The sequence below is a fragment of the Mustela nivalis genome, assembly GCF_964662115.1.
Source record: "Mustela nivalis genome assembly, chromosome: 14".
Classification (NCBI taxonomy): domain Eukaryota; kingdom Metazoa; phylum Chordata; class Mammalia; order Carnivora; family Mustelidae; genus Mustela; species Mustela nivalis.
The window spans coordinates 55,135,178-55,148,492 of NC_139033.1; the positions used below are offsets into that span (position 1 = coordinate 55,135,178).

At 38.3% G+C, this 13,315-nt stretch overlaps 1 pseudogene across 1 annotated transcript; it reads left to right on the plus strand.

Annotated features, from left to right (window-relative positions):
- Positions 1-9,856: 9,856 nt before the first annotated feature.
- On the plus strand, positions 9,857-10,531 carry LOC309848440 (mediator of RNA polymerase II transcription subunit 7 pseudogene; annotated as a pseudogene). Its single transcript has one exon. The product of its transcript is annotated as a mediator of RNA polymerase II transcription subunit 7 pseudogene (transcript).
- Positions 10,532-13,315: the final 2,784 nt, after the last annotated feature.

Here is a 13,315-nt window from a genome sequence, read left to right on the forward strand (position 1 = left end):
AACCAAAACCTGATCTGTTAGGGGGAAAGAAAACTTAAAAGACTGATAGAAAAATGCACAAGTAATAACTTGAATGAAAAAGACGGAAATGGGTGTATAGGTGGCTCAGCTAGTTAGGCGTCTGCCTTGGGCTCAGGTCATGATCCCAGGGTCCTGGGATGGAGCCAGATCAGCCTCCCTGCTTGGTGGGGAATCTGCCTCTCCCTCTGCCCTGCCCTCTTCCCTGCTCGTGCTCTCTCTCAAATAAAATCTTTAGAAGACCTAAAAATAGAGTAGATCATGTATACTTGAGAACTTTATGGATTAATTTTCTGAAAAAGATATTTACTAAGAAAAAATAGAAAGTCAATTACTGCTGGGGGCACCTGGGTGGCTCAATCATTAAGTGTCTGCCTTTGTCCCAGGTCATGGGTCCTGGGTTCAAGCCCCAAATGGGGCTCCCTGCTTGGTGGGAAGCCTGCTTCTCCCTCTCCCACTCCCTCTGCTGTCTCTTTCTCTGTCAAATAAATGAATAGAATCTTAAAAAAAAAAAAAAAAAAAGCCAATTACTGTTAAAATAATCACATCAAAATTCTTCCCTTTCTCCTCCAAACCCTGGCATTGTTTGCTGTGTTTTACCAAAACTTCAAGCAGCACATAAATATCTAGCATATTTCAATAGTTTCTGGGATTACAAAAAAAAATGTTCATCATGGTAATTGAAGGTAGTGTAATCTTGAAATAAAACCATGCTGGGAAAGGCATTTACCTCAGACCCTAAGACTTCCTCTACATTCTCGCTAGCTTTGTCAACAATGGAGGGCCGTAACCACTCTTGGCTCAGGCCATTTATCAGTGAACAACCTTAAAGGGTAAGGTCTGTGAAAGATCAGGGCTGTGTAAGAGGCAAATTCCCCAAGCTCAGTCGCTGCCCAAAATTCACAGCATATGCAGCACCCACCAGAGACTTTGCACTTTGCTACTGTGGGATTAGGGTCCAGAGGTACTAATGCAAGTGCTGCTCATGCTGCTTACTATGGTGTGAGCAATCAAGTCCTTCGTGTCCCAGGAGTCTCGTGTCTTCAGCCATTATCCATGAAACACAACAGGCTAACTTGCAGCTTCTAAATTGGATACAATTTCAGACCCTCCCAAAACCTCGCAGGATGGTGTAGGAAAAGCAAGAGTGAATACAGATATAAGAATCCTAAATAGCAAATCAAACTTAGTATATAAAATAATCAGGTAAGGCGATCCTAGGAATGCAAGCATGATTCATCTGAAAACCTATTACTGTAATATACTATGTTAGCAGATTAGATTAAATTTTTCAAGAAAAAAACTTAAAACCACGACTGAATCAAAAATGGTATAATTTGAGGGGCGCCTGGGTGGCTCAGTGGGTTAAGCCGCTGCCTTCGGCTCAGGTCATGATCTCAGGGTCCTGGGATCGAGTCCCGCATCGGGCTCTCTGCTCAGCAGGGAGCCTGCTTACTTCTCTCTCTCTCTCTCTCTGCCTGCCTCTCAGTGTACTTGTAATTTCTCTCTGTCAAATAAATAAATAAAATCTTTTTTAAAAAATGGTATAATTTGGGATTAAAGGAAAACAGTTCAGCATATTAAAAGTACAAGACACACACCTGTACCCCTGGGGATAAAAATACATTATATGTTTATTTAAAAAATTTAAAATTTAATAAATTTTTTAAAAGAAAAAAGTACAAGAAATTTTTTTCTTAAAAACTTAGCTCCTGGGCGCCTGGGTGGCTCAGTGGGTTAAGCCGCTGCCTTCGGCTCAGGTCATGATCCCAGGGTCCTGGGATCGAGTCCCGCATGGGGCTCTCTGCTCAGCGGGGAGCCTGCTTCCCTCTCTCTCTGCCTGCCTCTCTGTCTACTTGTAATCTCTGTCTGTCAAATAAACAAATAAAATCTTAAAAAAAAAAAAAAAAAAAAACTTAGCTCCTTTGCCATATCCCCACCCTATGAAGTCAAGGGCTCAAGAAAGAGCAGGAGAGGAGGTGAGGGGAGAGGTGTAGAGAGGAAGAAACTAATAATAGTCCAGAAAGAGAAACCACAATTCCATGTAGATCTTGAACTTCCCGTATAAAGTGTAATGAAAATTAAAGGAGGTAGCAAATTACAGTCTCAACATCCATCATCATAAGCACTATGTTACTGATGACTAGAAACGTTTTTTTTCCTTTTAAGAAAAATTGTGGTAAAATATACATAACAAAATGTACTGTTTTAAACATTTTTAAAGGTACAGTTCAGTGGCATTACATACCTTCACATGTTGTACAGCCATCACCACCATCCATTTTCACACCTCTTTCATCATCCCATACTGAATGTCTGTATTTTTTATAAACAATAATTCATTGTCCCTCCAGTCCCTGGTAATCATGGTCCCAATTTTTTGTCGCTACTCATCATTTATACCTCCATCTGACTACTCTAGATATGCCATATAGGTGAAATCATACAATTTGTCCTTTTGAATCTAGCTTATTTCTCTTAGTATGTCTTTAGGCTTCATCCATGTTGGAGCATGTGCCAGAATTCCTTCCTCCTTAAGGCTATTACTTCATTGCACGTATATACCATGTTTCATTAATCTGTTTATCCATCAATGGACATTTGAATTGTTTCCACCTTTTGGCTGTCGCAAGTATGTTGCTAGGAACAGGGGTACAAATACCTTGTTTTCCTACTTTTAGTTCTTTGGGAGTATATACCCAGAAGTGGAATTGCTGGATTATGTGGGAATTCTAGGTTTAATTTTCTGAGGAACTGCCGTACCACTTTCCACAGCAACTGCACAGTTTCACTATTCCAGCCATCAGGGTATAAGAGTTCCAACTTGCCCGCATCCTCACCGACATTTGTCTCCTGTTGTGTTTGTTAGTTGGTGCTAATAGCCATCCTAATGGGTGTGAAGTGGTGTCTCATTGTGGTTTTGACTTGCATTTCTCTAATGACTAATCATGAACATTTTTTTGTGGCTTTTGGGGCCTTTGTTAATCTTTGGAGAACTGTCTGTCCAAGTTCTTTGCCCCGGTTTTAATCAGGTTGTTTGCGTTTTGTTTTTGTTGAGTTGTAGGAATTCTCCACATATTACGGATATTAACCTCTGATCAGATATGTAATTTACAAATACTTTCCCCCACTCTGTGGATTTTTTATCTTTTTTTTAAAGATTTTATTTATTCATGGATTTTTTTATCTTATTAGTGTCCTATGGTGCACAAAAATTTTCAATATAAAGTCCAATCTATTTTTTATTTTGTTGTCTGTACATTTGGTGTCATATCTAGGAAATAATTGCCAAATCCAGTATCACAAGGCTTTTCCTCTGTGCTTGCTTCTTAGAGTTTTATAATTTTAGCTCTTATGTCTTGGAGTTAATTTTTGCATATGGCATTAGGTGAAGGTACAATGATCCCTCCATGATCCCCCCTCCATGCCTCTCAAATTCCTTACATCACAGAGATCATAAGATAATTGTCTTTCTCTGATTGACTTAACTCGCTTAGCATAATACCCTCTAGTTCGATCCACGTCATTGCAAATGGCAAGATTTCTAGGGGGATTGATGGCCGCATAGTATATATATATATATATATCACATCTTCTTTATCCATTCATCTGTTGATGGACATCTAGGCTCTTTCCATAGTTTGGCAATTGCCTCCACACATTTTATTAGATTTATACCTAAGTATTTCACGTTTTTGGTGCCATTATAAATCATTCTGATTTTTTATTTTAATTTCCAATTTATTTCCCAATATACAGAAATAAAAATGATTTCTGTGTGTTAACCTTATATCCTGCAACCTTGCTAAACTCATTTATTCTAAGAGCTTTTTAATGATTTTTAAGTTTTTCAGTGGGGCTTAGCCTCACAACCCCGAGATCAATATTTGTATGCTCTACCAACCAAGCCAGGCAGGCACCCCTATTGTAAGAGATCTTTGTAGATAGTTTGGGATTTTCTGTATAATAATATCACCTATGAGAAGAGCTCATTTTATTCCTTTCTCATCTGTATGCCTTATATTTCTTTTACTTTTATTGTTACACTGGCTAGGACTTCCTGAGTGGTATTGAATAAGAATGGTGAAAATGGACATCTTTGCTTTGTTCTGATCTTAGTGGGAGAGGCATTCAGGATTTTACCATTAGATATAGTGTTAGTTGTAAATTTTTGTAGATGCTCTTTATCAGATTGAGGAAATCCCTTCTACTTCTAGATTGCTAAGAATTTTTATAATGAATATTGAATTTTGTCAATTTTTTTGTATCAGTTGTTATATCATGTGGTTTATAATGGTACATTAATTAATTTTAAATGGTGAACCAGCCTTGCATCTTTAAAATAAATCCCATTGTACATGATATATTATCTTTTTTGTGTATTGCTAGATTCAGTATGCAAATATTTTAGTGAGTATTTTTGTTTCTATGTTTGTTCATGATAGATATTGGTCTGTAGTCTTCTTACACTGTCCTTGTCTGGTGTCAGTGTCGAATAATCTGTAATTTGGAACAATTTTATCTCTTTTCCAATCCATATGCATTTTAATTATTTTGTCTTCCCTTAATTTTTTTTAAAGATTTTATTTATTTATTTGACAGACAGAGATCACGAGTAGGCAGAGAGACAGGCAGAGAGAGAGGAGAGAGGAGGAAGCAGGCTCCCTGCTGAGCAGAGAGCCCGATGCTGGGCTCCATCCCAGGACCCTGGGACCATGATCTGAGCTGAAGGCAGAGGCTTTAACCCACTGAGCCACCCAGGTGCCTCTTTGTCTTCCCTTATTGTACTGACTAGGATTTCCAGTAAGATGTTGAAAATGGGTGGTGAGAGTAGATACCTTTACCTAATATCCAATTTTAGGGGAAAAACATTTTTCCTTTATTAGTATCATATGAGCTGTAATTTGCTTTATTGCTTTTTCTTAATCATAACTTTGTTAACCTTTGTCAAATATCTTCAGCATCAATTGATATGATCATTTTTTTCTTGTAGTTTTCTTGTACTATTCTTGTCTGGTATTGATAATAGAGTTTGTTGGCCTTATAAAATGAGTTGGGAAGTGCTCCCCCCTATTTTCTAAGAGAGATCACTTACTGTTGGTATTCTTCTTTAAATAGTTGGAAGAATTCATCAATGAAATGATCTCAGCCTAGAAAATTTTGTTTTCAGGTTTTAACTACAAATTGGGGTGGATTCATAGTTACTCCTGTAACATTACGAAATTACATTTAGTAATTTAGTACATTTAGTAATTTAGTAATTTAGTACATACAGCACTGGTAAGTATGGGAAGCCATAGTCTCTCTTACTCATCTCTCTGTTACTACTTGGGAGAGTGTCCCACACGTGGACATCCTTCTGTCATGGGTGATATCTCCCAATTATGGAAGTATCATACACAAATTAGTAAATCATGTCAGGGATAGAGCCAACATTTGAAATGTTGTTGGTTTTTTGGAGGAAGGTCTTACTGAGTTTTGAAAGGAGTTACAGTTCTAATGGCAAAGCTTAAGAAACACGAAGTTTTTATATCTAGAAAAAGCTAGAAATAAAACCATAAATGCTAAGTTGAAGAAAGAAAATTGATGAAGAAACAGAAATGCAATATATCTTATCAAATATTCTCTTTGAAAATCCATGGCACACAACTTTTTAAAATGATTTAAAAACAAACCATGATGAGAGGGGAGCCTGGGTGGCTTAGTCGGTTTGCACATCGAACTTCAGCTCAGGTCATGATCCCAGTTGGGCTCTGCACTCAGCGGGGAATCTGTTTCTCTCCCTCTGGCCCTTCTCTTCCCCCTCTGCCTGCTCATGATCTCTCTCTCTCTCAAATAAGTAAATAAAATAAAATTTAAAAAACCCATGATGAGATAACACTAGTCACCTACTACTAGAATAACCAACATAAAAATACTAGTGGAGCACCCAGCTCGCTCAGTCAGTAGAGCAGGTGACTCCTGATCATAGGGCTGTGAGTTTGACCCCCACATGTGGCATAGAGTTCACTTACAATTTTTTAAAAATATATTTTTTTAAAACTGCTGGCTTTCAAGTACGTAAAATTATTTTTATTTTATATATGCCAGCAATATCAATTACTGGCAACGATATAGAACAACTGGAACTTTCATACATTGCTGGTGGGTAATGCAAAATGGTAAGGCCACCATAGAAACCCCTTTAGCAATGGTTTTGAAAGTAAACATGCACCTATGTTATGACCCAGCAATCCCTCTCCTGTGTATTTACCCCAGAGTAACTGAAACTTGTATTTACACAAAAAGCCTATATAGCAGTTCTATTCATAATTGCAAGAAACAGAAAACCACCTTAATGTCCCTCAAGAGTTGAATTCCTAAACAATACTGTGGTGTCTTTGTTCAATGCAATACTACTCAGTATTAAAAAGAATTAACAATTGATACAGGCAGCAGCTTCCATGACCTTGAAAGGCATTATGCTAAGCAGAAAAAGAAAGATACAGAAGGCTACATATTGGATGTTACCATTTACATGACATTCTAGAAAAAAATAAGGAGAAGAGATCAGTAGTTTCCCCAGGTTAGTGTTGTGGGGGATGTGACTCTGAGGTTTTAGCACAGTTTTTTGAAGGGACAGAACCAGTCTACAGCCTGATTCTTATGATAGATACACAAACCTATATATGTATTAAAATTCATAGAATTCTCAAAATGTTAAAAGTAAATTTTCCTGTATGTTAAACATTTTTTTGTAAAGATTTTTTTTTAAGTAATCTCTACACTCAACGTGGGGTTCGAACCTACAACTCTGAGATCAAGAGTTGCAGGCTCCCCTGACTGAGCCCCCCCCAACCGCCATTGCCCCCCCCCCAGTTTTTTTTTTCCCCCAGGACAAGAAGGAGGTAGATTTTCTCTCTTGATTTCGTATACAATTTAAAATATCGAGTTATTTATTTACACAAAGGTGCAGATGGATGTTTATAGATTTTGGAAGTACATACAATAAAGTGGGAATTTTAGTATTTATAAATTTCTCTATTTGATTTTAATTTTCTTTACCATGTCTTTTTTTAAATTGTGGTTTAAAAAAATTACCTAACAAATGGTACCACTTCAACCATTTTTTCTTTAAGATTTTATTTATTTATTTATTTGACAGAGAGGCAGCAAGAGAGGGAACACAAACAAGGGGAGTGGGAGAGGAAGAAGCAGGCTCCCCACTGAGCAGAGAGCCTGATGCAGGACTCAATCCCAGCACCCCAGGATCACAACCTGAGCCAAAGGCAGATGCTTAATGACTGAGCCACCCAGGTGCCCCACTTCAACCATTTTTATGCGGATGGTTCAGTGGCATTAAGTATGCTCCCTCTGTTGTGCAGTCTTCACCACCATCCATCTCCAGAACTTTTTCATCCTCCCATACTGAATGTCTGTACTCACTAAACATAATTCCCTAGTCCCTCTTCCCCAACCACTGGTAACCACTGTCCTGCTTTCTGTCTCTATGTGCTTAACTATTCTAGATATACCATATAAAAGGAAATCATATAATATGTGTCCTTTGAGTCTGGCTTATTTCGCTTAGTATAATATCTTTAAGGTTCATCTGTGTTGCAGAGTGTGTCAGAATTCCCTTCCTTTTTAAGGCTGAATATTCTCTTGCACATGTCTACCACATTCTATTGATCCATTCATTCAATGATATAGAAGGGTCACTTCCACATTTTGACACTGTGAATAATGCTGCTATGAACGCTGGTGTACAGATACCTGTTTGGGTCTCTGCTTCACTTCTTTTCATATATACCCAGAAGTGGAATTTTTGAATCATTAGATGTTCAATATTTTGAAGAGCTGTCATACCTTTTTCTGAAACAACTATATCATTTTAAATTCCCACTGCCATGGGTTTTTTGTAAACCAAGAGTAAAGATAGCTGCACTTGGGCAGAATTCTGTAATTAAATAAATTATTTCTTGTATCTGGTTTAAATGTAAAATTCTATGATTCTGTTACACCTAATTTAATGGGAAGATTTGTGAACTGATTTATAAAATTAAGCATCATTTGTAGAGTTGTCTCTGGGAGAAAATACCTTCATAGATTCCCTATGTTGGCTTAAAAAATTGTTTTATACTTGGGGATGCCAATACTGGGAATATCTAGAATGTATTTATATCAGTTCAGTAAGCCCAGTTTAATGGAACCAGTCTGCCTCCTTGTGGAATTTTAATGCAACTTACATTTTACAAATTGAGAGGACGACTTTAATTTAGAAATGACGCTACCTATGTTCAAGTGTTGGGGTTTCCCCCAAACCCAATTTAAAGAACCAGTTTTATTGAACACATCTGAGCAAGATCTATGTGAAAATAACTTAAAATGCTGCTAATGTACACAAATATGTGAATAAATATAGAGGAGGAAAGCACGCACACACGACATGAATTGTAGGATCACGGAAAAGGATTCAAATCGATCTTCATTATATAAAAAAAATTATATATTGCAAAATTTCTCGCTCATGAGAAAAAATACAACTCAAAAATACAATTGTCTACAACATGATCAACCATAATGAAAATATTATGCAAAGTGAAATAAGCCAGACACAAAAGGACAGATACCCCTTTTTGTTTAAGGTGTTACCACAAAAAAATAAGCTCTTGGCAAATGGGCAAGGGTTATAAAAATGATAGCATTTATTAAGGTCTGTTATAGGCTTATACATAATTCTCTCAATTCTTAGGACAACTCTTAAATTGTCCGGTTTAATTCTTTTTTTTTCTTAAGATTTTTATTTATTTATTTGACAGAGATCACAAGTAGGCAGAGAGGCAGGCAGAGAGAGGGATCATGACCTAAACCAAAGGCAGAAAGAAGCTTTAACCCACTGAGCCACCCAGGGGTCCCTGTTCAGTTCAATTCTTAAATTAAATTAAATTAAAACTTAGTAAGTTCGGTTAAATTCATTGGTTTAAGGAAAGTCTCAGTGCTACTTGATGCCACAGAAGAGGCTTAAACTCCTATTAGTCTCTAAAGCTGGAAAAATTGGGAGTTCAGGATGGACACCCATGTCTTAAAAGAGGTTTCCCAACCCAATAGCCAATGTCTTTTTTTCTCCATTTCCTTTGAAACGTGTGATTCCATTATTAGAGATGAGGCACATATCCTGAGCTCCATAAAGTTGACTGATTATGGATTTATTTTTTTTTTCTTCAGTCCAGGGAAGTATACGGTGCTGGATAGGGAGGCACAAAATAGACAGGTAATTGCCTGCCAAACAGGTCGAACTTGCTGGGCTGCACCATAAAATGCCAGGCTTTGAGGCTTTGAACAAAGGAGAACCAGCCTAGTATTTTAGGACTTGTCTAGAACATATTCTAATAGTTGTAGAGGAACAGTGCCAAACAAGCATGTTCGTAAATGTCAGACCAACATGGTGATGGATTTGAAGACCATCCATCCAACAAATACTTATTGAGCTCCTGCTATGACCAGAGGCTGTTTGATGCAGTACTTCTTTCTTTCTTAAAGATTTTAGTTACTTATTTGATGGAGAGAAAGAGATCACAAGTAAGCAGAGAGGCAGGCAGGAATGTGGGGGGTTGGGGGGCAAGCAGGCTTCCCGCTAAGCGGAGAGCCAGATGCAGGGCTCCATTCCAGGACCCTGAGACCATGACCTGAGGGAAAGCAGAGGCTTTAACCCACTGAACCACCCAGGTGCCCCTGAAGCAGTATCTCTTAATTACAAAAATAGATACACTTCCTGTAGGAGGCGGCCGGAAGTCGGATTTCCGAGCAGGCCAAGGCAGCTTCAGTGTAAACCCTGAGCTGAGTTTCTTGATCTTCCTCTATGGGTGAGACGCAAAAAGTGAGTGCTCTTCCACACCCCCAATGCAGTACGTCAAGCAATATACAGATGAAAATACTCAGGAAGGCCTAGCTCCCAAGCCTCCACCTCCAATAAAAGACACTTCTATGATGTTTGGCAATCAATTCCAATGTGATGATCCTATCATCCGCCCTTCAGAAAGTCAGGGTATCGAATGGCTTCATCCTATGCAGTTTGATCACAAGAAGGAACAGAGAAAACTCAATATGTCTATTCTTATTAATTTCTTTTTTTTTTAAGATTTTATTTATTTATTTGACTTAGCAGCTTAAGCTGCTTTTTGTACATGTGCATCATCTCATAAATGAATACCGACCCCACCAAGCAAGAGAGACGTTGTGAGTCATGCTGGAGGTACCGAAAGGTCAATATCTTGAAACAGCTGAGCCATTTCAGAAGCACCTGGAGCGAGTCATTGAGATGATTCAGAATTGTCTGGCTTTGCCTGATGATCCGCCTCATTCAGAAGCAGGGATGAGAGTAAAGACTGAACCAGTGGATGCTGATGATAGCAACAATTGTATTGGACAGAATGAACAGCAAAGAGAAAATTCAGGTCATAGGAGAGACCAGGTTAGAGAGAAAGATGCTGCCCTGTGTGTCCTAATTGATGAAATGAATGAAAGACCATGAAGGATGTTTCTTTTTCTTTTTGCTTTTCTCTTTTTCTTTTCAGTAAATGTCATAGATTCGTTAATTTGCTCTTGGAGCGTCTTAGAAGAGATATAACTAGAAGTCATGTGAATGGCTTGACTTCTGCTTCATCAGTTAGGAGGTTAGTGACTGTAAGTGCACAGTATGGCAAGCATATGCAAATGAGTATATATGTATACATTAAGAGTAATCACCTTAGGGGGCCTGGGTGGCTCAGTGGGTCAAACCCTCTGCCTTCGGCTCAGGTCATGATCTCAGGGTCCTAGGATGGAGACCCGCATCAGGCTCTCTGCTCAGTGGGGAGCCTGCTTGCCTGCCTCTCTGCCTACTTGTGATCTCTGCTGTCAAATAAATAAATAAAATCTTTATATATTAAAAAAAAAAAGGTAATCACCTTAAAAAGGAAAGTCCTGCAATTGTGTGAAACATTCCTGGATTTGGAATTGCAGAAAACATTGAAGATCTCAGGAACGGCAAGCTTTCGTCTTTGAAAACTAGATTTGTCATTTGCTTTAAGAATGATAGATAAAGGGACGCCTGGGTGGCTCAGTTGGTTGGACGACTGCCTTCGGCTCAGGTCATGATCCCGGAGTCCCGGGATCGAGTCCCGCATCGGACTCCCAGCTCCATGGGGAGTCTGCTTCTCTCTCTGACCTTCTCCTCATTCATGCTCTCTCTCACTGTCTCTCTCTCAAGTAAATAAATAAAATCTTTAAAAAAAAAAAAAAAAAAGAATGATAGATAAATAAAGGATGTCAAGCTGTATAAATGTGAAGTTATAAAATCTTTAGATTTACTTTACTTAAAAACTTACTTGAGGGACACCTGGGTGGCTCAATTGGCTAGGCAGCTGCCTTCAGCTCAGGTCATGATCCCAGCGTCCTGGGATAGAGTCCCATATTGGGCTCCTTGCTCAGCATGGAGCCTGCTTCTTCCTCTGCCTCTGCCTGCCACTCTGTCTGCCTGTGCTCACTCTCGCTGACAAATAAATAAATAAAATCTTTAAAAAAAAAAAAACTTACTTGATCTCTAAAAATGTAGTATAACATGTTAAAAGAGAGGAGCCCCATAGAGTTATAAAACGGCAATTTTATTTTTCCTCTTGACTAGTTCTGTAAACACACTATCTCAGCTTCTTTTTTCTACCCTGGATAGGTCTATTCACTGTTTTCCAGTCACTCAGATAATAAATCTTTTGATTACTCTTTGTTAAAAAATAATAGATACAAATCCCCACCTAATAAAACTTTTATTCTAGTAAGAATACACAGACAATAAGATAAATAGGCAACTTATATAGTGCATTAGAAAATGATATTTTGGGGCACTTGGCTGGCTCAGTCGGTGGAGCATGTGACCCTTGATCTTGGTGTTGTGAGTTCAGGCCCCATGTTGGGTGTAGAGCTTACTTTAAAAAAAAAAAGTGATATTTTACCCAAAAAAGTGGAGGAATAATGGAATGAGATATTCTCATGAAAAGAAAAGTCCCAGGGAAGATATTGTAAAATCTAATAGTCAATTCTCATCCTCATCTTGTCTCTTAGGAACATTTGACATTTGATCATTCCCTCTTTCAAATGCATTCTTTGGGGTTTCTAGGATTCCTCTGGATATGATTAGCTTATTTCTTCTCCATTCCCCAACTTCTAAACACTGGAGTGCCCTGAGTTCAGTCCTGACCTCCTCTCACTGGGTTATAACAAGTGCCTGGTCTCTCTGCTTGCCCCACCCCTCACCCAGTCACTTCTCAACACAGCAGCTAGAGTGGGGTTTTTTTTTTTCTTTTTTTTTCATTCAAATGTAAGTAAGATCGTGTCATTTTTCTACTCTGTATTTCCCAGCAATTTTCCATCTCAGAGTGAAAGCAGAAGTCCCCTATAGAGGTCTACGAGGTGCTATTTGCTCCTTCTTCCCTCCTTGAACCTCGGCTTACTCTCTGCCTCCTATTTACTGTTGCTCTCTGATCACTGCCTCCAGCCACAGGACTTCTCCTTGCTATTTCCTAGGCCCTCTACATTTGCTGTTCCCCCTGCTGGGAACATTCTGAAATAGCTGCCTTCAGAATAGCATTCTGAAATGCTTCCTTTCCTTCAGATCTCAAAATATCATCTTACTAAGGCTGTCCCCAGCTAAGCAACTTAAAAATTCTAACATAAACAAACAAATAAAATATAATAAATAATTTAAATAAATTTATTTTATTTAAATTATTTATCATAATATCTTTATATTTAATTAATTGATTGATTAATTAATTAAAATTCTAACACACACTACCACCACCACCCCCACCAATTACTTTTGCTCATGGCACTTACCCCAGCACACCATGTATTTATACTTACATACATGACTCATTCTTTACCTCCATGTAAGCTCTATGAGGGGCAGAGGGCTTTTTGTCTGTTTTCATTCATTGCTGTATATCCAGTGCCTGGCTCATATTAGGTGTTCCATCTGTCAATGTCCTCCAGTGGAAGACCATGAGGAACACACCATTAGCTGGGCAAGTTAGGTTTTTGGCTATTGCAATGAGGGAGGATGTACACTAGGGGAGCCATGGAGCGGCTCAGTTAGGGAATGTTAAGAAGAACTTTAAAGCATTCAGGTGATTTGGGAAGAGATTTCAAGGAAGTGAGGCTTTTCTCTTGTTCAAGTATGTGTATTTTTGAATGATTTAATAAATGAATATAATGGTGGTCTTCACATACCCGAAGGGTTGTCATATGAAACTGACTGAAATTAGGCTCATTTTATGATTTC